At 43.2% G+C, this 27,075-nt stretch overlaps 1 protein-coding gene across 3 annotated transcripts in view; it reads right to left on the bottom strand.

Moving 5' to 3' along the window:
- Fam13b (family with sequence similarity 13 member B) overlaps positions 1-26,871 on the bottom strand; it is a 76,592-nt gene extending 49,721 nt beyond the window's left edge. The window contains exon 1 of one of the 3 annotated variants that reach the window (XM_090331476.1): positions 26,787-26,871. The gene's annotated coding sequence lies outside the window, so the exon portion shown is untranslated. Of the gene's footprint in view, positions 1-11,020; positions 11,327-26,786 lie in introns of those variants that run through there. The other 2 variants (XM_090331475.1, XM_090331477.1) reach the window with 2 other exon arrangements.
- Between the last annotated feature and the right edge of the window lie 204 nt (positions 26,872-27,075).

Here is a 27,075-nt window from a genome sequence, read left to right as displayed (position 1 = left end):
CAAATAGCCAGAAGCAAAGGTATGGCTTCAGTGTGACTGTCAGCCTCGAGGAAAAAAAACTTATCAAGCAGGGTACCCAGGCCCTTATTTCAAACTAAAATGGGGAGGAGGGGAGAGAAAAGTTTCAAATAACTGGCTAAACTGCGTACGAATCTGAAGACATTTAAAAAATAGAAATTTCAGAGGAGAATCTTTCACAGGGTATTCCACTTACATTCAAACAATACATTTTCCTTAGCAGAAACTTAATTTGGACACTCAATTCCAGCCCATTCCCTCCAAGTTTTCTCTAAACATTAATTCTTTTCAGATACCGGCAGTCTAAGCTTTCTCATTTTGCAAAGCAATAACACATAACAGAAAAGAGCAAAAAGAACAGAATCAGGAGAAAGATTTCATATATAAACTACACAATTTTAGAGGTATGATCCCAAACAATTTTTATGTCTCTAAGCCTATGTTTCCTTGCATAAAAGAACCTATACAACAGTAACTGGGATGATATATACAGGTAATGAACAGAAAATCAATCTTTTCTTTCCTCTGCATAATGCTAGAAAACCAGCATCTATAATCTTATCCTGTATAAGGTTGAGGAAAGAGCATGAGTAGCTAGAGCTATATAGGGAGGTCCAAGGTTAGCTGGACTTCATGGTCAGACCCGCTCCAAAAAAAAAAAAAAGAAATTGCCAGGCTCACATCTATAATCCTAGCTACTCAGGAAGCTGAGATCTGACAATCAAGGTTCAAAGCCAGCCCAGGCACAAAAAGGACCTGAGACCCTTATCTCCAATTAACCTCTAGAAAATGGGAAGTGGGGCTTGGCTGAAGGGTAGGGTGGTAGCTTTGGGCTAAAGAGCTCAGGGACAATACCCAGGATCAGGGGTAGGGTGGTAGCCTTGAGCTGAAGAGCTCAGGGACCGCGCCAAGGTAGAGTTCAAGCCCCATGACCCACAAAAAAAAAAAAAATCAATGAGTGGAAAGGAAGAAAAACAGGCTAGAGGAAAACTTATTTGGCAGTATGCTTAATATATGATCTCACCATAATCATTTGTGAATTCTATTAAATCTATTAGGAAATATTTTAATAATCTTAATAATAAATACACAACTATGCTGCTGCACTCTGTTAAAGCTTCAAGTAAGCAGAAGAGTATTATCATTCAGTGTTTACCAGTAGCTATAATCCTAGTTACTCAAGAGGCTGAGATCATGGTTCCAAGCAGGAAAATCATCTCCAATTAACCACCAAAAAAGAACAGTGCCCAGGCCCTAAGTTCAAGTACCAGTACAACAGAAAGAAAAAAAAAAGACAGGGAGGGAGGGAGGGCCGAGAGTGTAGCCCAGTGGTAGAGTGCTTGCCTAGCATGCATAAAGACATAGGTTCAATTCCTGAGTACCACATACACAGAAAAAGCCAGAAGTGGTTCTGTGGCTCAAGTGTTAGAGCAACAGCCTTGAGGAATGCCCAAGGACAAAGCTCAGGCCCTGAGTCCAATCCCAAGGACTGGGGAGGAGGGGGCAGAGGAGGAAGAAGGAAATAGGCCTGTAATGCTAAAATTTCACCAAGGTTCAAGGCCAACCTGGGACAGAAAACTCTGAATTTTATCTCCAATTTAATAAGCAAAAAGCTGGACAATTGGCAAAACACCATGAAGCTATAGCTCTATGTTTCGAGACCCAGTAACTGGAGGAGACCAATGGACCCTAAGGGGAAGAAATCCAAATTCCTGTAACAAATCTTTTAGTAGATCATTATTCCCAGAACAACTTGAAACACTTATTGTCCATCTGCCTATTATCTAAAAAATAAGTTGAGCTATATTTATAAAGATCTTTTAGAGAAGCTAATTTTAGGGTCAAGCATGTAACAACCATATTAAAACTCAGGTTGATAAAAAAAATCAGCTTGATATTCTCTTGATATAACAGGATTTTTCTGGACATACAATGAATAATCACTACAAGATTAGGTTGGTGGACATATACTTCATTGGTACAACATATACTTAATTAGCATTGGTAATTCCTGGTTCAATCCAAAGACCTAAATATACAAGTATACTATGTTAGAAGTTAAGTTGCACCAAGAGGCTGAGATCTAAGGATTGCAGTTCAAAGTCAGCCTGGGCATTAAAGTCTGTGAGATTCTTATCTCCAATTAACCACCAGAAACCGGAAGTGGCACTGTGGCTCAAGGGGCCTTGACCCGAAGAGCTCTGAGACGAGCCCAAATTCTACAACCAATAACAACAAAAAAGTTGCATATGGTCACTAATATGGCTACATAGTGCGTATGATGCCTTGTATCTCCACTACTACCTCCAACCTCTACCCAGAAAACCTGAAAAACATATATTTTTCTTATAGTAATATTCAATAGGAACCTATGAACTTACTGCAAAAACTCACTGTTGGGGCCGGGAGTTTGGCCTAGTGGTTAAAGTGCTTGCCTAGCATGCATGAAGACCTGGGTGCATGAAGACCCAGGTTCGATTCCTCGGTACCACATACATAGAAAAAAGCCGGAAGTGGTGCTGAGGCTCAAGTGGTAGAGCTCTAGTCTTGAGAAAGTCCAAGGACAGTGCTCAGGCTCTGAGCTCAAGCCCAGGACTGGAAAAAAAAAAAAAAAAACTCACTGTTAGGGGCGAGGAGCCAGGTCTAGTGGTCAAATACTTGCCTGGCATACACAAAGCCCTGGGTTCGATTCCTCGGTACCATATACACAGAAAAAGCCAGAAGTGGTGCTATAGCTCAAGTGGTAGAGTGCTAGCCTTGAGAAAGTCCAAGGATAGTACCCAGGCTCTGAGTTCAAGTCCAAGACTGGCAAAAAAAAAAAAAAAGTAAACAACAAAGGGGCTGGGAGTTTGGCTTAGTGGTAGAGTGCTTGCCTAGCATGCAAGAAGACCAGGGTTCAATTCCTCAGTATCACATATACCTAGAAAAAAGCTGGAAGTGGTGCTGTGGCTCAAGTTGTAGATTTCTAGCCTTGAGAAAGCCCAAGGACCAATGTTCAGGCCCTGAATTCAAGCCTCAGAACTGGTACAGAAACAAAAAAAAAAAAGAACTTTACAGAGAAAATTACTTAAGGATCTCAAAACGAAATCATCCTAAAGCAGCTGGGTGCCGCTGGCTCAAGTCTACAATCCTACTATGGCTGACACCTGGAAGACTGTGGACTCGACTCCATCCTCAAAACCACCCACAAAAAGCAAGACTGAGAGCTGGGTGAGTGGCCTAGTGGTAGAAGGCTTGCCGAGCATGCACAAAGCCCTGGGTTCGATTCCTTGGTACCACATACACAGAAAAGGCCAGAAGTGGCACTGTGGCTCAAGAGGCAGAGCGCCAGCTTTGAAAAAGCTCAAGGAAAGTGCCAGGCCCTGAGTTCAAGCCCCGCAAAAAAAAAAGCAAGACAGGGTTCATGAATCAAGTGGTAGAGTACCAGCAATGAAGCTTAGCAAGCAAGGAAAACAAAGAAAAAGTCAGCCTAGATTTAGAGCAGGCCCCTAAATCAATGACTGAAATTCTTTTAAAAGAACAGGACAGGGATGGTGTGTAGCCTAACGGTACAGTGCTTGCCTAGCATGCATGAAGCCCTGGGTTTGATTCCTCAGTACCACATAAACAGAAAGAGCCACTGTACTACAGAGTACTATAGATCAAATGGTAGCGCCCTAGCCTTGAGCACCAAAGCTCGGGGACAGAATCCAGGGCCTAAGTTCAAGCCCCAGGACTGGCAGTGGGAGAAAAAAGATTTAGAACAGCACTAAGTTCAAGCCCTAGAACTGGCACACATGCACAAAAAAGAACTGGCCATGTTGCTCACTGGTAGAGTATGTGCTAAGCATATAAGAAACCCTGTGTTCAATACACAGCACTCTTCCAACCACCACCACCTCCAATAAAATAGCAGCAACCATCACAGAAAAAGATCCCACAATTATCTTTAGAATTTTTTGGAAATAAGATCAAGAAAATGTAAAGGAAGCAACAACGGCTGACTCATACCAATAAAATGGACAGGGTAAAAGAGTTTGGGAAAATCATCTTCAAAAATAACCAGTAAGCTGAGCTGGTGACTCACACTGCAATCCTAGCTACTGAGGAAGGTGAGATCCCAGTTCCCACACAGCCAGGGCAAGAAAGCCTGGGAGACTCTATCTCCAATTAACTACAAAAAAAGCTGGAAATAGAGATGTGGCTCCAGTAATAAGAGTGCTAGCCTTGAACAAAAAAGCTCAAAGATAGCACCCGGGTCCTGAGTTCAAGCCCCAGGAGGGCCAGCACCAAAAAAAAATAAATAACCAGCAAAATGTCAGGCTAGAGATGTGGCTCAGGTGACAAAACGAACAGAGTAAATGCAAGGCCTTGAGTTCAAACCTCAGTACCTGCCAAAAATAAAAAAGCCACATGTCAGTGCTCATGCCTATAATCTACCTACAGAGGAGGCTGAGATCTGGGTTCAAGCCCCAGGACTGGAAAAAAAAAAAATAACTCAAGATTTTTTGTGTCCTTGCTGACTGGATTCAAACAGCAATCCTCAGACCTCAGCCTCCTGAGTAACTAAGATTACAGGCTTGAGCCACCAGTACCAGGCAATGGGTGTGTTTTCAATACTGATATGACAGAAAATAGATTGTTGGTACTGATAAATATGTGGCTGAAACCTAATTATAGATCTACTAATTGAAAATCTTTTTTTCTTTTCAAATAAAAAATCAGTTTGGCCTAGTGGTAGAGTGCTTGCCTAGCATGCACGAAGACCCAGGTTTGATTCCTCAGTACCACATACATAGAAAAGGCTGGAAGTGGTGATGGGGCTCAAGTAGTAGAGTTCTAGCTTTGAGAAAGCCCAAGGACAGTGCTTGCTCAGGCCCCGAGTTCAAGCGCAGGACTGGCAAAAAATAAAAATAAAATAAAATAAAATCAGCCCCTTTGCTGATATTTTCTATTTTTAAAAATTTCAATGGGCTGGGAGTTTGGCATAGTAGAGTGCTTGCCTAGCATGCAGGAAGACCAGGGTTCAATTCCTCAGTACCACATATAGCTAGAAAAAAGCTGGAAGTGGTGCCAGGCCTGGTGGCTCACGCCTATAAACCTAGCTACTCAGGACTGCAGAGATCTGAGGACTGCAGTTCAAAGCCAGCCCGGGCACTAAAGTTCTCGAGACATCTCCAATTAACCACTAGAAAACTGGAAGTGGCACTGTGACTCCAGGGATAGGGTGGTAGCCTTGAGCTGAAGAGCTCAGGGACAGCACCCAGGCCCAGAGTTCAAGCCCCAAGACAGACAAAAAAAAATAAAAGAAAAAGAAAAAAGCCAGAAGTGGTGCTGTGGTTCAAGTGGTAGAGCTCTACCCTTGAGAAAGCCCAAGGACAGGCCCTCAGTTCAAGCCCGAGGACTGGCCAAAAAAAAAAAAATTTCAAGCCAGGTGCTGATAGTTCATACCTATCTAAAATCTTAGCTACTCAAGACAGCTGAGATCTAAGAATCAAAGCTAGATGTCGACAAAGCTATTATCTTCAATTAACCAGCAAGATGCCAGAAGTAGAAGTGTGGGTCAAGTCATAGAGCAACAGCTAGTGCCATTGTAGGGCACTGAGTTCAAGCCCCATTATGAGCATTAAAAAAAAAAAAAAAAAAAAAAAGCCGCACAACAAACAGAAAGAGAAAGTGAAAGAGACAGAGAGGGACAGGGACAGACAAAGAGAGATATTTCAGGGACAGTGCCCCAGACCATGAGTTCAAACCCTATGACCAAAAGAAAAAAAAAAGCCTCAAATTTTAATTCAGGTAGAAAACAGCATTATTTGGGGGGGGGGGGAGGGAAGAGATCATAGGGCTTGAACTGTGGCCTGGGAGTGGTCCCTGAGCTCTTCAGCTCCAGGCTACCACCCAACCCTTGAGCCACAGCCCCACTTTCAGTTTTCTAGTGATTAACTAGAGAGAAAAGTCTCTTGGTTTTTCTAGTGATTAACTGGAGATAAGTCTCCCGGCTTTGTATAGCCCAGGCTGGCTTTGAAACTTGATCCTCAGATCTTAGCCTCTTCTGTAGCTAGAATTACAGGCATGAGCCACCATGCACAAAAGGACTTGAGACTCTTATCTCCAATTAACCCCAAGAAAATAGAAGTGGGGCTTGGCTCAAGGGTAGTGTGGTAGCCTTGAGCGGAAAAGCACAGGGACAATAGACAATGCCCAGGCCCAGGGATAGGGTGGTAGCTCTGAGCAGAACTACTCAGGGGCAGTGCCCAGGCCTAGTTCAAGCCCCAAGCCCCATCAAAATATATATATATATATATATATATATATATATATATATATATATATATATATGGCCAGGAATTTGGCCTAGCAGTAGAGTGCTTGCCTAGCATTCACAAAGACCTGGGTTAGATTCCTTGGGGCGACATACATAGAAAAAGCTGGAAGCGGTGATGTGGCTAAAGTGGTAGAGCACTAGCCTTAAGGAAAGCCCAAGGACAGTGTTCAGGCCCTAAGTTCAAGCCCCAGGACTGGCAAAAAAAACAACAGAAAAAAAGACTAGCTACAAGCCAGGTGTTGGTGGCTTGTGCCTGTAATCCTAGTCAGGAGGCTGAGATCTGAGGACTGTGGTCCGAAGCCAGCCTTGGCAAGGAAGTCCTTGAGATTCTCATTTCCAATTAACCACCAGAAAACGGGAAAGTGGCACTGTGACTTAAAGTGGTAGAGTACTAGCTTTGAGCAAAAAAGTTCAGGGACAGTGTTCAGGCCCTGAGTTAAAGCCACATAACAGCCAAAAAAAGGACTGGTTACAACAAAAATCCCAAATAAAAAATAAACAAAGGACTTGGGTATTTCTCCAAAGATATGCAACTTATCGAAGAAACATAAGAAAAGATGTCTACTACCAGCTTTTAGCGAAATGCAAATCAGAAGCAATAAGATGTGAACACACAAGTATGGCTATGGTCAAATAAACCAAGACCAAAGTACCTCTTGAAAAGGGCATAAAGTAACTGGAATGCATTGGTGATGGAAATAATAATAATAAATAATAATAAAACAGTGGACAGTTTGGAAAATTGTATCATCTCAGAATATTAAACATAAATTACCATATGATCCAGGAATTCCACTACCCAAAAGATTAAAGCAGAGATTTCATCTAGGAAGCCGAGACCTGAGGACAGTGGTAGTAGTTGAAACCAGCTCCCAGACAAAATTGAGACTCATCTCCAATAGAGCTTAGCATAGTGGTAGAGTGCTTGCCAAACATGCACAAACCCCTGAGTTTGACTTCTCAGTATCACATACACAGGAAAAGCTAAAAGTGGTATTGCCACTCAAGTGGTAGAGACTTCAAATTTATTTTGACATCTATATTTACCGTATTATTCATAATAACCAAGAGGTATAAAAATTAAAACATGCATTAACAAATTAGTAAACATGTTATATAAAATGATTTTTTCTTTTAGTGGGTCATCAGGCTTATATACGACCTGGTTGCTGTCCCTGAGCTCTTCAGCTCAAGACTACCATCCTACCCCAAAGCCTGGGCTTTGTACCAGAGCTCTTCAGCAGGAGGCTACCACCCCTACCCTTGAGGTAGGCCCCACTTCCCCTTTTCTAGAGATAAGAATCTCAGATCCTTTTGTGCCTGGACTGGCTTTGAACCTTGATCCTCAGATCTCAGCCTCCTGAGTGGCTAGGATTACAGGGGTGAGCCACTTGTGCTTGACTATAAATTTTTTTTAGCTTATGCCTGTAACCCTAGCTACTCTGGAGGCTAAGATCTGTGAGATCTCAGGATAATGATTCAAAACCAGCCCAGGGACCAGGAGTTTGGCCTAGTGGTAGAGTGCTTGACTAGCATACATTAAGACCCGGGTTCAATTCATTCGTACCACATGCATAGAAAAGGCCAGATGTGATACTGTGGTTCAAGGGGTAGAGAGCTCTAGCCTTGAGAAAGCCCAAGGACAGTGTTTTCAGGCCATGAATTCATGCCCCAAGACTGGCAAAAAAAAAAAAAAGTTAATTTGGGCCAGAAATTTGGCCTAGTGGTAGAGTGATTGCTTAGCATGCATGAAGACCCAGGTTCGATTCCTCAGTACCACATACATAGAAAAAAGCTAGAAGTGGTACTGAGGCTCAAGTGGTAGAGTTCTAGCCTTGAGGAAATCCAAGGACAGTGCTCAGGCCCTGAGCTTAAGCCCAGGACTGGCCAAAAAAAAAAAAAAAAACAGCCCAGGCAGAAAAGGCTATGAGACTCTAATCTCTAACCATCAGAATACCAGAAGTGAAGTTGTGAATCAAAGAAGCTAGTCTTGAGCAAAATGCTCAGGGGCAAGACCCAGACCCTGAATTCAAGCCTCATGACTGACAAAATAATAATAACTGTAATGATGATGGTGGTGGGAAAAAGCTGGGCACCAGTCTCCTAGCTATTCTGGAGGCTGAGATCTGAGGATCACAGTTCAACGCCAGCCTGGGCAGGGAAAGTCCATACTCTTACCTTCAATCACAGAAAAAGCCAGATAGAAGTTGTGATGTTGTTGTTACGAGCTGGGAGTTTGGCGTAGTGGTAGAGTCCTTGCCTAGCTAGCATGCACAAAGACCCAGGTTCAATTCCTCAGTACCACATACACAGAAAAAAGCCGGAAGTGGTCTGAGGCTCAAGTGGTAGAGTGCTAGCCTTGAGAAAGTCCAAGGACATTGCTCAGGCCCTGAGCCCAAGCCCAGGACTGGCAAAAAAAGAAGTTGTGATGTTGCTCAAGTGTACAGTGCTAGCACCCAGGCCCACAGGTTAAGCCGTAGAACCAGCCAAAAAAATAAAAAATAAAATGGGGGGCTGGGAGCATAGTCTAATGGTAGCGTGCTTATCTAGCATGCACGAAGCCCTGGGTTTGATTCCTTGCTACCAATATACTCAGAAAAAGCTGGAATTGGCACTGTGGCTCCAATAGCAGAGTGCTAGCCTTCAGCAAAAAATGTGCAAGGACAGTGCAGGCCCTGAGTTCAAGCCTCAGGACTGGCCAAAAAAAAAAAAATAATAATACTCATTTAAAATTCATTGTACAATAAATGATCCAGGCATGGATGAATTGAAGTCATTTGTAAATTTTAAGTGCCATTTTACAGATGGGGTAAAATTATTTGTAAAATATGTGTCATTTTACAGATGGGGAAATACTAAGTCGCTATTCAGTTCAGCGATTTTCTGTCCTAAAACAAGAACATTCGAGCCCGAGAGTTTGGCTACTGGTAGTGTTTGCCTCAGTACATACATAGAATAAGCCCGAAGTGTTGCTGTGGCTCAAGTGGTAGCTTTGAGAAAGCCCAAGGACAGTGTCTATTAGTAATAAAATATTATGATTACTTAACCCAATGAAAAACTTCCTGCCACTGTGATACACCCTCCTACAAACATGTCATGCAGAGATCTACCCGGTTAAACAAGGAAAAAAAAAAATCACTTTAATTTTAAAAGAAGTCCAGATTAAGAATGTAAAAGGAAGCCGGGTGCAGTGGCTCACACCTGTATTCCTAGCTACTCAGGAGACTGAGATCTGAGGATCAAGGTTCAAAGCCAGCCCAGGAACAAAAAGACCTGAGACTCTTATCTCCAATTAACCTCTAGAAAACGGCAAGTGGGGCTTGGCTCAAGGGTAGGGTGATAAGTCTTGAGCTGAAGAGCTCAGGGACAACGCCCAGGCCAGGCGGAGTTCAAGCCCCATGACCCATTAAAAAAATAACTAAAAAAAATAAAAAGGAAGCCAGTTATCAGTGGTTCCTACCTGTAACACGAGCTGCTCAGGAGGCTGAAATCTGAGGATCTTACTTCAAGAGCAGTGAAGTCTGAGAGACAATTCCCATTTAACCAGAAAAAGCTGGAAAAGGAGCTGACGCTCTCAAGTGGTAGAGCACTAGCCATAACTGTAAAAAGCTAAAGGACGGTGCCCAGGGTGTGATTCAAGCTCTGATATTGGCACCAAAAAAAAATAAAATAAAATGAGATACCCAGTATCAGCTCATTCAATTCCATTCAACAAGTATTTAGTAAGTACACGCCATACTGTATTTCTGAAACACCTAAGCCAGCAAGTATTTCAAGGAGAGCTGATGGCACAGGTTAACATTAACTCTTCCCAATAATTTTAAAATGTCGAACTTTCTATAAACAAGTAAGCCTGTTATTTAGGTATCGGGTGCCATTTTTTAGTGTAGCTATTTCCAAGTACGGTTAAATGTCTAACGTTTCTCTCGATTAGAGGCATCATGAGGAGCCACATGAAATTCAGCAAAGGTTTTTTTCTAAACTTGTTTGGTTTTCATTGATTGCAAACAAAGAAGAATTTAACAAACCCACCCAGAGCAAGTATGTCAACCGGCTCAATTTCCTACAGCCTTATCCAGGAAACCAGGGGCCCCACCTGCAACTTAATGACCCCCTCCCCCAGGTCACTCGGGTGGCGTTCTAGATTAGGCCCCGGCGCACCCGCAGCCCAATTTTGGCGACAATCGCTGGGCGATTTAAGGAAGTCAGCAACCACTCCTTTCACGTGACCTCAAAAAAAGGGCGCAGCCGAGCCCGGAATACACCACGCTCTCTTTTTACCCCCGACATCAAGTTCAAGGCGCAGCATGAAGGAAGGGAGCTCGGAGGCGGTGCAGGTTTTTTTCTTTTGGGGGGGGGGGCAGGAAAACAAACGCGGGTCGCAGCGCCTTCTACTCCGCGGGGAGCCGGAGGCGAGGGACACACCCGCTCACGCGCACTGCAGCGCCAGAAAACAGAAGCCGGCCACACCCCCGACCCCGGGGTCTCGGCCTCCTCTACCGCCTTTTTCCTGGAGAAAGGAGGCCCTCTCTACCACCGAACGCCTAACCGCAGGCCGGTGCTGCCGGCCCACCCGCACCCCAAAACGTAAAGCCTCCGGGGAGGTACGGCGAGGTGGGGGAGCGGAGGCAGGGAGGGCCGCGGCGGCGGGCAGCGCCACGCGCATGCGCAGATCCGGGTACCCGCCCGCTTACCCACCGTTGGAACAGCGAAGCCCAGTTCCCCGGCCTCGGCCGCTTCTCCAGGACCCGCGGCGACGGCAGAAGGGCGAGAACTGAGGCCCCAGGAGACTCCGCCGCCAGCGAGTCTGTTCCTGAGGCGGCCGCTGGCGGAAAGATAAAGCGACGGCTGTGGCGCGGGGCCAGCCCGGTAACGACCCTCGGATATCCCCAGCGATGTCGGTGGAGGAGACGCGGGAAAAGGGGCGGGAGCGGCAGCCTAGGCAGCAGCTGAGGCGCGGAGCCTCCCTAACGGCGGCGAGCGGGAGGAGAGCTCAGGGCGGAGGCCGGACCGGACATGACGTAGGGCGTCGAGGGGCGGGGCGGCCAGGATGCTGACAGGGGGCGGGGCACGCCCTCGGGCGGGAGTCTGCGCAGCCACCTTCCGTGGAGCTCCGGAGGTAGGGTCTCCGAATCCAGGCTGCGGCTGGAGACCGCGCTGTGTCTCTGCTTACCCGCCCACCCCCGCCTTCGGGAAACTACGACAGAGAAAGCAGAACTGGCAAGGGACGTAAGAGAAATTGACAGGAAGCCCAGGAAGCTGTGACAGCGCACCCCGTCTTTTCCAGGGGAGTCATTTCCCCTATGCCTCAGCCAAAGGCCAGAAAAGCCCAGGTGCCCGCCTCAGGTGAGGCCTACTACGTGTCATCTCCGTTACCATTCCCACCCCTGTGGGAATAGATGGCAGCTTTGGGGCTGAACCCGAGGCCTGCCAGCTTCTCCACGTTCAGACGTGGAGAAGACTCCTGAGATCTTGGGGTCGGGAAATGTGGAAGTGAGTAGACCGTATGCGCCCGGGGACTTGCTGTGCTAACGACAGCTTCTGGAGCAGAAGTGAAAGGAAACAGTTTCTCGATTTTAGGAGTCTGTCCTTGAAGAGTCACACCAACCCTGCTCCCTTAGGCTTACAGCCATACAAATACTCAGCCATCTTGTTTTCTGCATTAAGAGCTTAACATCTGTCATTACCCCGTGGAACCCTGTCATCCTTCCTACTCTGGAAGCAGAAATGAGGTTCAGGGTTCAAAGCCAGCTGAGTAACAAAATCCACAGGGCTCATCCCCAGTTAACCACCAAAAACCCAAAAGTGAAGCTTTGGCTCAAGTGGTAGAGTACTAACCTTGAGCAGAAAAAAACTAAGGAACACCACCCAGACCGAGAGTTCAAATCCCAGTACTGGTGAGAGAGAAGATGAACTCTGGGTGTCTATCAAAATATGAACCACCACAATCCAAATGTCCCTACCTGCTTGAGCTGGAAGTCAAGGTGGAAAATATAAAACAAGAATCCTCATAAAACTTAGGGGAAGATTTATAAAATAAATAAATAAATAAAGTCACCCTATGAAATGATCTCTAAAGAGACCATGGTGGCTCCCAGATTTCATCAGAGAAACTTAAAAAATCTATAACCTAAGTGTCACATGCTAGGTGATGCTGTCATAACTGAAGGGTGGGGATCCTTCTAGACAAAAAGTCTAGAACCACAGTATCTGATAAGAATCTGGCCAGACACAGTAGTTCAAACCTGTAATCGAAGCTATTCAGGAGGCAGAGATCTGAGTGTTTTGAGGGCAGGAAAGTCCATAGTTAGTGGGGGAGCACTTACCTAGCAGGTACAAGGCCCTGAATTTCATCCTCAGCACTGCACTGGAGAAGGAGGGCTATCATATCCAGTCATTCAACTTTTTGCCAGTCCCCGGGCTTGAACTAAAGGCCTGGGCACTGTCCCTGAGCTGGTTTCGCTCAAGACTAGCACTGTACTACTTGAACCACAGTGCCACGTCTAGCTTTTTCTGTTTATGTAGTACTGAGGAACTAACCCAGGGCTCCATGCATGCTAGGCATGCCCTCTACCACTAAGCCACATTCCCATCCTTGTTCTGGCCTCTTAAGGCACATGAGTAAATAAGATCACTGCCTTCAGAAAGATTGTATCTCAGCAAACCTAAATTATGTATGTTCTTTCTAAATATAAATGATCTACACTCTGATTCCAAACTCAACAATTAGCCTTTTCATTACCCAAAAGATCTCTCAAAACAATTAGAAGCAATTGCCTAAGGCATATGAGTAACACTAATACTAGCTATACAGTCTTTGGTAGTAAATTCAGAGCATGATTTATAAACCAGCTTCTTTCACTGGGTTGAATAATAAGATTGTTTTATCCAAATTAATTTCTCAGAGACCGACTAAACTTGAGTGAAGTGACACGTAAGTTTCTGAATTTGCCACAGTGAGGACCAAACCCTAGTTTTATAGCACTCTGTATCTGTCCCTGTATCTCTCCTTAAAAGCATCTTAAAGGCGGGGAGTTTGGCATAGTGATAGAATGTTTGCCTAGCATGCATGAAGACTCGGGTTTGATTCCTCGGTACCACATATATAGAAGAAAAGCTGGAAGTGGTGCTGTGGTTCAAGTGGTAGATCTCTTGCCTTGAGAAAGCTCAAAGGACAGTGCTCAGGCTCTTGAGTTCAGTTCCTAGGACTGGCAAAAAAAAAAAAGCATCTTAACTAGAAGTTTTACCTGTAATTCCAATTGAGAATAGCACAATATGGTTACTTCAAATGCTTAATCATAAATAAAAATCATGAGTAAACCCTAAGAGAGTTAAAAGACTTCCTGATCTTTCCCCACTTATGCAACACAGACCCTTGTTGACGTAACTATGATAGAAACTTTGTATGATAGTCAATATGTACATTCATACAGTGCAAAGACTCCCTTGTACTTATGTGTCCAAAGCATGGGTTCTCAAAAATAAATGAATTGATTCAGTCCCTGTTTCCCCTTTGTATTATTAAAGAACACATTCCTAGAAGATAAATTTTCTAGATTCTACTTGATAATGTAAAAAAAAAATCAACCTTCAGGACTCTCAGATTATAATTGCAAAACAAAATCAAAAAATATTTTAACATTTGCCATCCCTTTGCATCCATAGGTCTGTCAGAGAAAGCAGGCAAATTCCATGAACTCTGTTCTCTCTCAGGGAAGAGAAAGTCCTATGGTCACTGAATCAAAAAGGGAAATTTTACCTGGGTACTGGTAGCTCTTGTTACTCAGGAGACTGCTATCTGAACATCACAGTTTGGAGCCAGTCCAGGCAGGAAAATCCATGAGAATCTTTAATCCACCACCAAAAAGCTAGAAGTAGAGCTGTGGCTCAAGTGGTAGAGCCTCAAGCAAAAAAAAAAAAAAAAATCCAGGAGGGCTGGGAGTTTGGCCTACTGGTAGAGTGTTCCCCTAGCATACACAAAGACCTGGTTTCAATTCCTCGGTATCACATACATAGAAAAAGCCGGAAGTGGTGCTCAAGTGGTAGAGCTTTAGCCTTGAGAAAGCCCAAGGACAGTGCTCAGGCCTTGAGTTCAAGCCCCAGAACTGGCAAACAAACAAAAATCCCAGGAATAGTGCCCAAATAGAAGCCTCAGGACCAGCACTCACACACAAACACATACACAGGTGAACTTTTTTACTCCCACCGGAGATAGTTGGCTCACTGCTTTCTCTGGAGAGGAGTTCAGTCTTTTCTAGCCCTTTCTTGTCTTTCCCCTCTTCCATCTTACTAACCAGAGCCAAAGAGATGGAGAGAGAAGAAAGGAAACCAGAGCAGGAAAGTTCTTTTCCTTTTAAAATATGGGTAATACTCTCTGGGCTTAGTACATGTTAAGAGCAGACTTTTTTTATGTACACTTTTATAGTTACTTCAAAGACCACAAACCCTTCCTTTATTAGTTTCTCAAACCCAATTGCCTTGATCTGAGCAGAAATGATGAAATTCATTAGGAAAGAAATAACACTTTCAGTGGACTAAAAACAGGCTATATTGCCTGGGTGAATATTACAATTTACAATGTTCTTTTTTTTTTTGCCAGTCCTGTGGCTTGAACTCAGGGCCTGAGCCCTGTCCTTGGACTTTATTTTGCTCAAGGCTAGCTCTCTGCCACTTGAGCCACAGCACCACTTCTGGCTTTTTATATGTATGTTTTACTGGGAATTGAACCCAGGGATTCATGCATGCTAGGCCAGCACTCTACCACTAGTCCAAACTCCCAGCCCATTACGATTTTTTTAAACCCCCCAGCAGAAGTTTTTATTGACATATACAGTGTTTAGAGGATTAAGTCCCTTTCCAGGACCAACCTATAGGGCAGTCATTGTCCTAAGAGTGAGGGAACTATTGACCTACCTTAGGCTGTAGTGAAGCCTATCAATACTTAGATGCACAGAGAGAAGCTGTCTATTCTAGTAGGCTTTATTCCTTTCAGCCCCCACAAATCTGGTGAGCCTCTTCTAACTACTTATTGGTTGAAGACTGTTCTACAAACAAGGTCCCTGTCTGGCAGGATCTAAGATTACTCTCACATTGATTCACTTGTGAATGGTTTGGAGCTGTCCCTTATTATACAAAATAATGTGTTCTTCATACCTTGGGGGCAGGAATACCAATCATAGCCTCCTCTTGGTTTGTGTGTATGTGTATATGTGTATATGTGTATATGTGTGTATGTGTGTGTGTGTGTGCGTGTATTTTTAAAGTTTTCTAGAAGATGACAGTAAAATGTTTTGTTGAGATTAATATTAATAAGATGGTATGTGGAAGTGAAGAGCTTTTACCTCATGGTGTTGTGTTAGACTAGTGGCAGGTCTCTAAGTCCCACACTTGGCCACAGAACTCACATCAATTTCTGGATCAAACAAACTTGAATACACAGGTCTACTTCAGTGCAGATTTAGAATTCCTGTGCTCTACTGCCTAAACAGTTGCCAGCCCTGGAAGTCAGACTGTGTTTTACTACTTTACTGCAATTATTGCTTTACTGCAATTATTCTGAGTAGTTCTCAGTCCACCTCCGTTCCAGGTAAGAGGCAAGCAATTGTCTCAGTTAAGAATTACAACGGAGAGGCCAGGAATTTGGCCCAGTAGTAGAGTGCTTGCTTAGCATGCACGAAGCCCTAGGTTCAATTCCTCAGTACCACATACACAGAAAAAGCCAGAAGTGGTGCTGTGGCTCAAGTGGTAGAGCTCTAGCCTTGAGAAAGCTCAAGGACAGCACCCTCCCAGGCCATGAGTTCAAGCCCCAGAACTGGCAAAAAAAAAAAAAATCATAGAAGATCAGCAGCAGTCTTAAAATTAAAACCAAAAAACAAACAAACAAACCAAAACAAAACCTTAGTGTTTCTTACTTGATTGTGTAGTGTGTGTGTGTGTGTGTGTGTGTGTGTGTGTGTGTGTGTGTGTGTATGTTTTCTGGTTTTAAGGCTTGAACTCAGGGCCTGGGAATTGTACCTGAGCTTTTTTGCTCGAGGCTAGTGCTCTACCACTTCTGCCACAGATCCAATTTCCATTTTTGTAGTGTTTAATCAGAGATAAAAAGTCTCCGGCCTGGAGTTTGGCCTAGTCGTAGAGTGCTTGCCTAGACCAGGTTTTGATTCTTCGGTATCACATACCTAGAAAAGCTGTAAGGGGTGCTGTGACTCAAGTGGTAGATAGCTAGCCTTGAGGAAAGCCCAAGGACAGTGCTCAGACGCTGAGTTCAAGCCCCAGGACTGGCAAAAAAAAAAAATAGTTCTCAATCAGGGTAAGTTCTAAGACAGTGCTTGGAGATACTGTTGGTTGCTAAAACTGAACAGGTGCTAACTAGATAGGAAGCTACTAAACATCCTATATTACATTACATAGACATGCCTCCTTAACAAAGAATTGTTCTGCTGAAAATATGACTTCTTTTTTTTTTTTTTTGCCAGTCCTGGGCTTGAGCTCAGGGCCTGAGCATTGTCCTTGGACTTTCTCAAGGTTAGAGCTCTACCACTTGAGCCTCAGCACCACTTCTGGCTTATTTTCTATGTATGTGGTACCAAGGAATCGAACCCGGGCCTTCGTGCATGCTAGGCAAGCACCTTAACCACTAGGCCAAACTCCCAGCCCCTGAAAATATGACTTTTGATTTAATACCTTGTAACAAGAAGAATTTATAAATTTATCATTAAGAGAATACCTCAAAATAATATCATCCTTTCTTCTTTTTTTCCATACAAATACTTGACCTATAGGTAAATATCACTTATATATAACTAGTGTCAAAAACAGCATTTCATTTGGCCAGGATGAAAAGTATAATAAACCAAGCCTGAGTGTTTCAAAGAATTCCTCTGAGGAGACAAGGAAAATTATTCTTTTGGCATAACCAGGAAAATTATTACTGGAGGTAGAAATGTTTTGTTGTTCTTTGCAAGACTACTTTAAACTCAGGAAAATAAGCATTCTACTTAACTCCTCTGAGAGGCCATGTATCTCTCAGAAGCAAGATCATGAATCAAATCACCGTAGAGGGAACATATATTTCCCCAAAAGCAGACACCCTTGTTTATACACACACACACACACACACACACACACACACACACACACACACACTCACACACACACACTAAGCTTGGTATTCCTACCTTTATTTTAAATCTGTCCCCTTTACTCTTTTTTTTTTTTTTGTCAGTCCTGGGGCTTGAACTCAAGCCTGGGCACTGTCCTTGGACTTTCTCAAGGCTAGAGCTCTACCACTTGAGCCACAGCACCATTTCTGGCTTTTTTTTTTCTTCTATGTATGTGGTACCGAGGAATCGAACCTGGGTCTTCGTGCAGGCTAGGCAAGCACTCTACCACTAGGCCAAACTCATGCCTCTCCTTTACTCTTAAGTCTCTCTGCCTTACAATCACTTTGGAATTCAGGAAGGAAAGCAGTGATGGATAAATACCTAGGGACTAGAGTCAAGCCAGTTCTCCAGATAACAATGACTTTCTTTGATCAGATGCTCTCAAGTGATGTCAAGCCAATAACTTCTCTAGAATCCCTCAAAGGTAAAGATCAATGATCAGCCACTCATATGCTAGAAATGTTTAATGAAATGCACATTTTACACCACTCATTCTAGCTGCCTAAGAGGCTGTGCTCTAAGGACTGGGGTTCAAAGCTTGCCAGGGCAGGATTTTAAACCCCAGTTAACCACTGAAAAGCCACAAATGGAGCTGTGGCTCAGCTGTGGCTAGAATGCTAGCCTTGACCAAAAAAGAAAACTCAGACACAATGGCAAGGCCCTGAGTTCAAGCCCCAGAACCAACATATAGGAAAACACAAAAAAGCTAACTCTCAAATTAGGTACTAGCTACTTAGGAGGCTGAGATCTGCAAGAGATCTGCATTCTCAGAAGGCAGAAAAGCCTTATCTCCAATTATGACTCATGATAATCTTTTTTTATTTTTTTGCCAGTCCTGGGCTTGAGCTCAGGGCCTGAGCACTGTCCTTGGACTTTCTCAAGGCTAGAGATCTACCACTTGAGCCTCAGCACCACTTCCGGCTTTTTTCTGTGTATGTGGTACCGGGGAATCGAACCCGGGTCTTCGTGCATGCTAGGCAAGCACTTTAACCACTAGGCCAAACTCCCGGCCCGACTCATGATAATCTTATCTCCAGTTAACCAATAAAAAGCAGAAAGTTGCTAGCCACTAGTGGCTTATGCCTGTAATCCTAGCCACTCAGGAAGCTGAGATAAGAGGATGGCAGTTCAAAAGTCAGTCCAGGTAGGAAAGTCTCTTACACTCTTATCTCCAGTTAACCACCAGAAAACCAGAAATAGCACTGAGACTCAAGTGGTAGAGTACCAGCCTTGAGCAAAAAAGATCAGGGACACTTAGGGGCAATGTCCAGGTCCTGAGTTCAAGCCCCACCACACACACACACACACACACACACACACACACACACACACACACACACACACACACACACACCACAAAGCGGGAACAGAAGGTATGGTAGCCTCAGTCTTGAAAAAAAAAAAAAAGCCAAATGAGACTATGAGGCCACAGTGAATGCCCAGTACTGGCAATAGAAAAAAAAAAAAAGGTCAGGTACTGATGGCCTATAATCTTAGCTATACTCAGGAGGCTGAGATCTAAGGATTGAGGTTCAAAACCAGTCTGGACACTAAAGTCTGTGAGATTCTTATCTCCAGTTAACCACCACAAAACCAGGCCCATGACTGACATTATCTTATTAATGCAACGTTAATTTAAAAACAAAACAGCTGGGTACTGGCTCATGCCTGTAATCCTAGCTACTCAGGAGGCTGAGATCTGAGGATCAAGGTTCAAAGCCAACCCAGGCACAAAAGGACCTGAGACTCTTTTTTTTTTTTTTTGCCAGTCCTGGGCCTGAGCGCTGTCCTTGGACTTTGGACTTTCTCAAGGGTAGAGCTCTACCACTTGAGCCTCTGAACCACTTCTGGCTTTTTTCTATGTATGTGGTACCGAGGAATCGAACCCGGGTCTTCATGCATGCTAGGCAAGCACTTTAACGACTAGGCCAAACTCCGGGCCCCTGACCTGAGACTCTTATCTCCAATTTACCTCTAGAAAATGGGAAGTGGGGCTTGGCTCAAAGGTAGGGTGGTATCCTTGAGCTGAAGAGCTCAGGGACAGAGCCCAAGCCCAGAGTTCAAGAAGCCCCATGACCCACCAAAAACAAAACAAAACAAAAAAACTGGAACCACAATAGCCAACAAATATCGAAAATAAACATGTAATACTAGCTACTCAGGAGGCTGAGAGCTGCGGATCCTGATTCAGACCCAGATTGGACACTAAAGTCCTTGAGATTCTTATCTCCAAATAACCTCTAGAAAAGTGGAGGTGGCACTGTGGCTCAATGGGTAGGGCAATAGCCTTGAGCTGAAGCACTCAGGGACACTGCCCAGGCCCAGAGTCCAAGCTCCACAACCAACACCCCCCCAAAAAAAAAAATTAGATAAAGGGTTGACACTGACCAAAAAACATTGTACCCTTAACCTGACATGGAACTGTAACCTCTATCATCATCATCATCATCATCATCATCATCATCATCATCATCAACACAAAAAGAGATAATCATTTAATTCTCGTAAATATTGAACTTGGAATATGAAAACCTACATTTGAATTCTAGAACTGTGACTCTGGTCAGGTAACTTAATATAATTGTACCTAATAGTCCCTGTTGGTAAAAATAGGAAAACCAATAAATTATGGGTGTGTATTAAAGGTATGTTATACCTTGTATACTAGAATTTTTCTCACCCTCTTATATTGATTTTCATTGCTAGAGATAATGTCCTGTGCAGAAACCTGCCTTAGCAGAAGTTGCCAGATACCTGTTCATCTGTATAGTGTCTATTCATTTGTTTTGTTCTAGGGATTGAACACAAAACCTTGTACCATTGAGCTACCGTCACCATCACTTTCATGGAGTCCCTTATTAACTTGCTTTTGTTCTTTTTTTTTTCTGTTTTTGTTTTTGTTTTCCAGTCCTGGAACTTGAACTCAGGGCCTGAGCACTATCCTTGGCCTTTCCTCGAGTTGAGCCACAGCACCACTTCCAGCTTTTTCTGTATATGTGGTACCAAGGAATCGAACCCAGGTCTTTGTGCATGCTAGGGAAGCACTCTACCACTAGCCAAACTCCCGGCCCATTTTCTCTGTTTATTTTTGTGTGAGTGTGCTGATCCTGAACTCAGAGACGGGGTACTGTCCCTGATCTTTTGTGCTCAAAGCTAATGCTTTACCACTTGAGCTATAGTTCCACTTGCAGCTTTCTGCTGGTTAATTGGAGGTAAGAGTCTTACAGATTTTCCTTCCCCAGACTGGCTTCAAATCATGATAGACACAGCTAGGATTACAGGGGTGGACCACCATCACCCAGCTGTTAATTTTTTTTGTGGAGGGGCCAGTCCTGGGGCTTCAGCTCAGGGCCTGAGTACTGAGCTCTACCACTTAAGCCACAGCACCATTTCCGGCTTTTTTTTTTCTATGTATGTAGTACTGAGGAATTGAACCTGGGTCTTTGTGTATGCTAGGCAAGTACTCTACCACTAGGCCAAGCTCCCGGGTCCCATTAATTTGTTTTTAAATGATCCATCTAAGCTCTTGTTGCCATTTTGAAGATCTTCTGAACCTTCTACATTACAGTAAGTATAAACATACTTTTTCCTAATTAGACACATGTTTACACTACTTATAGAGTAAGACATGGCTATACATAAGGATGGAAAAACATCTACAGTTTTGTGTGCATGGGAGATTGCTACACAAGAGGAAACAGTTATAACTATTCTCTGATTCTCCTAGGGAGCAGTGGCAGTGCTATCAAACCTGCTCAATGGTCTTTCTTGAAGTACTCATCTCTTTACTAGAAGAAAGAAAGTGACACTGTGGCTCAAGAGGTAGGGCAGTTACCTTGAGCTGAAGAGCTCAGGGACAACACCCAGGTCCAGAGTTCAAGTCCCACGACCGAGGTAAAAAAAAACAAAAAAAAAAAAAGAAGAACTAAAAACCCATCAGAATCAAAACCTCTGATACAGAAGCAACTCACCATTAGAGAGTGAAATTGCTGGCTCCTCTGAAGAATGCACAGGAAATTTCTCTGCACCACTTTGCCCAGAACCAATGTGCCAGTATGCAAGAATGCATGTTCTTCATAAACAGAAAAATATTACTAGCTGCAAAGAGAAGAAACTGTTCCAGAGTGTACAAATCCCACGCCAGCAGCCAAAATAAAGGCAAATACTGTTCTGTTCTTAGCAACCCAAAGTAACCTCTGTGTCATTTATTTAGTCAACACATATTTCTTGAGCAACTATTATAAGCCAGGCACTGTGATAGAGGATAATAATCATGATCTCTAGCCTGAAAAAAGCTTCATCTCTGTATCTCTGAAACAGAATGCTTTTGGAATGGGACCAACCTTAACATAATGTGGATTTCAGCTCCAACACTCACTCCCATAACCCTTGGTGCCAGCCCCTGGTACTTTGGGGAGTTGGAACAATTGACAACAACTCTCATCTTTGCCAAGTCCACATTTTTGGCCTGATAACTTTCACATTCGATGTAGGACAATAAGTCAATTTGATCATTCACTGTAATTTGTTGTGCCTTCTTGATTAAATTCCTACGGTCAGCTAGATATATTTTTCTATAATCAGAACTTAACTGTTAGAAATAAATAACAAAATAAATAACCCTTTCTTCTCTTCCCTCTCTATCTTTGTATGGAAAAGAAAAGAGCACACAGGGATTCAGTGAAATGAATCCCTTCTCTCTCAGCCAACAATGAGGCTAGGATGGTTTTGTTATTCTGTATACCTTACCTGAGAGTCCTTAGGGCCTTCCTGCCATGTGGCCACCCAGGCTTCTCTTCAGACATCTTTTACTGAGACCATTCCTGCGGCAAATTGGCAGCCCAAATGTTTGCAGTTTGCAATCTGACTGCAAAGGTCTTACCAAAACCAAATACTGTTATCACTTTCATTGAAAAGGAGAAAAAGGAAAAAAAAATAATAATCCTAGCTATTCAGGAGACTGAGATTTAAGAATCAGGGTTCAAAGCCAACCCAGGCAGATAAGGTCCATTAGACTCTCATCTCCAATAAACTACCAGAAAACTGGAAGTGGAGCGGTAGCTCAAAGTGACAGCACACTAACCTTGAGCAAAAGAGCTCAGGGATAGTGCCCAGGCCCTGAGTTCAAGCCCCATGACCACCCTACCCATCAAAAAAAGAAAAGAAAAAAGAAATACTCAAAGGCTTGACCAAACGCATTGCTTTCTAGTAAGAATTTGCTATTGTGTCTCCCTTTTTGTGTGTGTATATGGGTTGTGGGGCTTGAACTCTGGGCCTGGGTGCTGTCCCTGAGCTCTTTAGCTCTAGGCTACCACTCTATTCCTTCAGCCACAGTATCACTTCCAGTTTTCTAGTGGTTAATTGGAGATAAGAGTCTCACCATATTTAGTGTCTGGGCTGGCTTTGAACTGTGATCCTCAGACACTTTTTGCTGAAGGCTACGCTCTTGGCCCTGAGACACAATCTCTTTTGCATGTGTTATTTCATTCACCTGGAAACACTTTGATACTTCTGACTCATGCACTAAAAAGTATTTACTTTTACATGTAAAATGCTTTTTATATGTAAAAAGTACTTACATACAGTATTTACTATATGTTCCCATACTTTGCTAAGTGATGGACATACTCAACACTCTACTTGACCTCATAACCTAAGTCTTGTTGCATATCTCAAGTTTAGCTTAAATATTTATTTGAAAAGACTTCTATGACTTTATCTAAACAGAAAAGGAGGGCTGGGAAGCTGGCTTAGTGGTATAGTGCTTTGCCTTGCACTGAGTTTAATTCCTCAGTACCACATACACAGAAAAACCTGGAAGTGGTGCTGTGGCTTAAGTGGTAGAGTGCCAGCCTTGAGCAAAAGAAACTCAGGGACAGAATCCAGGCCTTGAATTCAAGTCCCAAGACCAACCAACCACCAACAACAAAAACCAAGCAAAGGGGCCAGGAGTTTGGCCTAGTGGTAGAGTGCTTGCCTAGCATGCACAAAGACCAGGGTTCAATTCCTCGGTACCACATACATAGAAAAAAGCTAGAAGTGGTGCTGTGGCTCAAGTGGTAGAGCTCTAGCCTTGAGAAAGTCCAAGGACAGTGCACAGGCCCTGAGTTAAAGTCCCATGACTGGCCAAAAAAGAAACAATCAGAAAAGGACACTACTGTGGGTTGGGGTTTTACTCACCTATCAAGTTAGGCACCTTCCCACCACGAGGACCCAAAAAAGGTTCAGTATCTTCACTGGGAGACAAAAAAAAAAATTCTGACTTTCATAGGAAAAAAGTAAACATACCTGCATACCTAATTCTCTCCCTCTACTCCATGAATGGAGTTGGGGGAAAAAAAATCTTCTGAGGATTTCAAGGGTAATACAGAAGGGCTCGAATTTATACTACCTTCCTGGCCCAGAAAATATTAAGATGAAAAATTAGTGCCCAAGGCATTTGACATGAGCAAAAGTAAATTCTCTCTGGAAATCCTAATGGTGTGGTTCCAAGGACCTAATAAAAGTTGTAGGATAAGATCACTAACTTTAGAATAATACAATGAATCAATTCAAGCATCCAACAACAAATATTAATAATTAGAGTTCAACAAGTAGATAACAAGACAGGTGTTGGTGGCTATATTCAAGAGGCTGAAATAGTCTTTGGACTGAGGCAGTCCAAAGCCTGCAGGGGCAGAGGCAGATTATGGAGACCTCCCCCCAAACCCCCCCAAGTCTATCCCAGGGCTTGAATTTCAGTCCTGAGCATAGTCCCTGAGGTTTTTTTTGTTTTTAGGGTTTTTTTTGTTGTTGTTTTGTTTTGTTTTTGTCTGTCCTGGGCTTGAGCTCAAGGTCTGAGCCCTGTCCTTGGACTTTCTCAAGGCTAGAGCTCTACCACTTGAGCCTCAGCACCACTTCCAGCTTTTTTCTATGCATGTGGTACCAAGGAATCGAACCCGGGTCTTCATGCATGCTAGGCAAGCACTCTACCAATAGACCAAACTCCTGGCGCAGTCCCTGAGTTTTTTGCACAAGACTGGGCTTTACCACTTGAGTCATAGTACCACTTCCCACTTTCCTGAATAGTTTATTGGAGATAAAAGTCTCATGGACTTTTCTGCCTCCAAAGCAGTTAGGATTCCAACTTTGAGACACTGTGCTTGGCTTGAATTAAGAAGTTTTGTCTGTTTTCTTACCCAGTTATTGTTTGTGTTAGTAAAAGAAATTTTACACAGAAGTGAATGAGTACCTATATTCCAGGAAAGCTTTCTACAACCCAAAGAAAAAAAATTTTTTTTTTGGCCAGTCCTTGGCTTAAGCTCAGGGCCTGAGCACTGTCCTTGGACTTTCTCAAGGCTAGAGCTCTACCACTTGAGCCTCAGCACCACTACCAGCATTTTTTTTTCTATGTATGTGGGACTGAGGAATCGAACCCGGGTCTTCATGCATGCTAGGCAAGCACTCTACCACTAGTCCAAACTCCCAGCCGGGATTAGGCATTTCTAATAAAATCTGACATGCTCACATAAAAGGAAGAAAAGAGACAATAGAAGAATTTGAGAAGTTCCATGTCAAGAAACAATGCATCTTGGATTCTGAGATACTGCTCAGATTGTCTTAGCTCTTCCAAAATAGCTTGGGACCTTTCTTTTTCCTTTTCTTTCTTTGTCATCTTCAGAAGGAGGGACACTTGGGTTTAAAGATGCTCAAGCCAAGCCCCCCAACTCCCAAACTATCCAATGAAAGGAGTTTTTTGTTTTTGAAACCCAGGCTGCCCTTTAACTCGTGATCCTCCCTCCTTTAGCCTCCAAAATGCTGGAATTACAGGCATGAGCCACCAAGCCCAGTGGAAATTTTTCTTATTTCTAGTTGTTTGATTTTTCTACTGCTGGGTTGAACTCAGGTCATTGGGCATGTTAGGCAAGAGTTTTACCCACTACACTATAATCAGAGCTTGGAAGCTTTCCTTTTTGTTTATTTTTACTTTGTTTATTGGGTTATATCAGTTGTACAGCAGGGGGATATTTCATTGTTCCATTTCCACACATGTTAGTGCTACATTCCAATCAATTTCACACCCTCTATTAAATTTACCCATTTGATCATACCTCTGCACCTTTCACTTCAAGAAATCAACTTTCACTGGGCTCCAGTGACTCATGCCTTATAATCCTAGCTATGCAGGAGACTGATCTGAGGATTGCAGTTCAAAGCCAGCCTGGCAAGAAAGTCTAGGAGATTCTTATCTCCAGTTAACCACCAAAAATCCAGAAGTACAGTTATGGCTCAAGTATAGAGCATCAGCCTTGAAGGAAAAGGAAAAAGCTAAGGGACAGCACCAGGCTCTGAGTTAAAGCTTCAGTATCATCACACACAGACACACAGACGCACACACAACACACACACATGCCCACTTGAAAGCCCCAGCACTTCCAAGTCCTAAACTAATAAATATTCATCCCCTTCATCCCCAGGTTTAGGTGCAAAAATAATAGTAGTAATACATAGCCATCTGGAAAACTCAGAAGAATAAATTCAGAATTCAGAAGAATAAAATACAGACCTGGAGAGGTAATTGTTATAGCATAGTGATATAACACTTGCCTGGCATGTGAAAGGGTTTGGGTTCAATCCCCAGAACTTAAAACAAAGAAGTAAATCAAAACAAAAATTCTATCTTCATCCCCATTTAATAGTAAACCTTCAGAAGAAATATCCTCCTTGATTTTTTTCCATACACTTAACAATGCACTCACACAATTAATTTATTCTTAAAATAATGAGATTATACCCTAGCCGTAGTGTACCTTTTACATGATATTCCTAGAAAGATACCAGTTAGAAAACTTATATCCAGTTTTCTCCATGTAAATAGTACAACACATATTTATACATGCATGTAGAACATCCCAAGAAATAAAGTTGCTTAAACATTATGTATATTCTCGCTACTTACCAATTTGATGGGCAAAAAGCATGTATTAACTTGTGCCTCCCTTACTACAAATGAGGGTGAACCCGATGCTTCCCAGGTTTCCCTTACTGCGTTGTCAGTTACTTGTGTGTCTTGGTTGCTTATTTTTCTGTGTTCAGCTTCCTCATTTTATCATAAGCTCAACCACTGTACCTCTGAGCACTTGGCAAGTTAATAAATACTCTAAAAGATATTCTTTCTGAAACCAACCTATTTTGCAGATGAGAAATTATAAGGAACATAGATAAAATTCAAGTCAGATTTACTGAGAGCTGCTGCCCCTTTTCTGCTACATCAAATGGCCTCGTTTTACCCAAGTCTTGAAACCCCCCAAAGGGAAGTGACTTACCCCAGCTCCAGCCCTGTAGGTGCCCATTTCAATCCACATCACTAATGTGCTTTTCTCAACTCCATTCTTCTCTGGGAAAACAAAGTTGAAAACTGCTCAAAAGGCAGTTTAAGCAAAGTTGGCTGCCTATTATCTGTGTCCTTAAAGATAACCAGCCAGAAGGACAAGGGTCAAAGATAAATAAAATGGCAACACCAAGAAACAGAGAGACCTTGGCCCTGTTCCATCTCTATCATGGTGAAAGAGGAGGACCTAGAGCCTGACAAATAAGTCCTAGGTTTCCACTCCC

The sequence above is a fragment of the Megascapheus bottae genome, chromosome 4, assembly GCF_031878675.1.
Source record: "Megascapheus bottae isolate mThoBot1 chromosome 4, mThoBot2.hap1, whole genome shotgun sequence".
In the NCBI taxonomy this organism is placed as follows: Eukaryota; Metazoa; Chordata; class Mammalia; order Rodentia; family Geomyidae; genus Megascapheus; species Megascapheus bottae.
The sequence above is the reverse complement of the archived record's forward strand: the minus strand, read 5'-3'. Positions and strand labels throughout refer to the sequence as shown.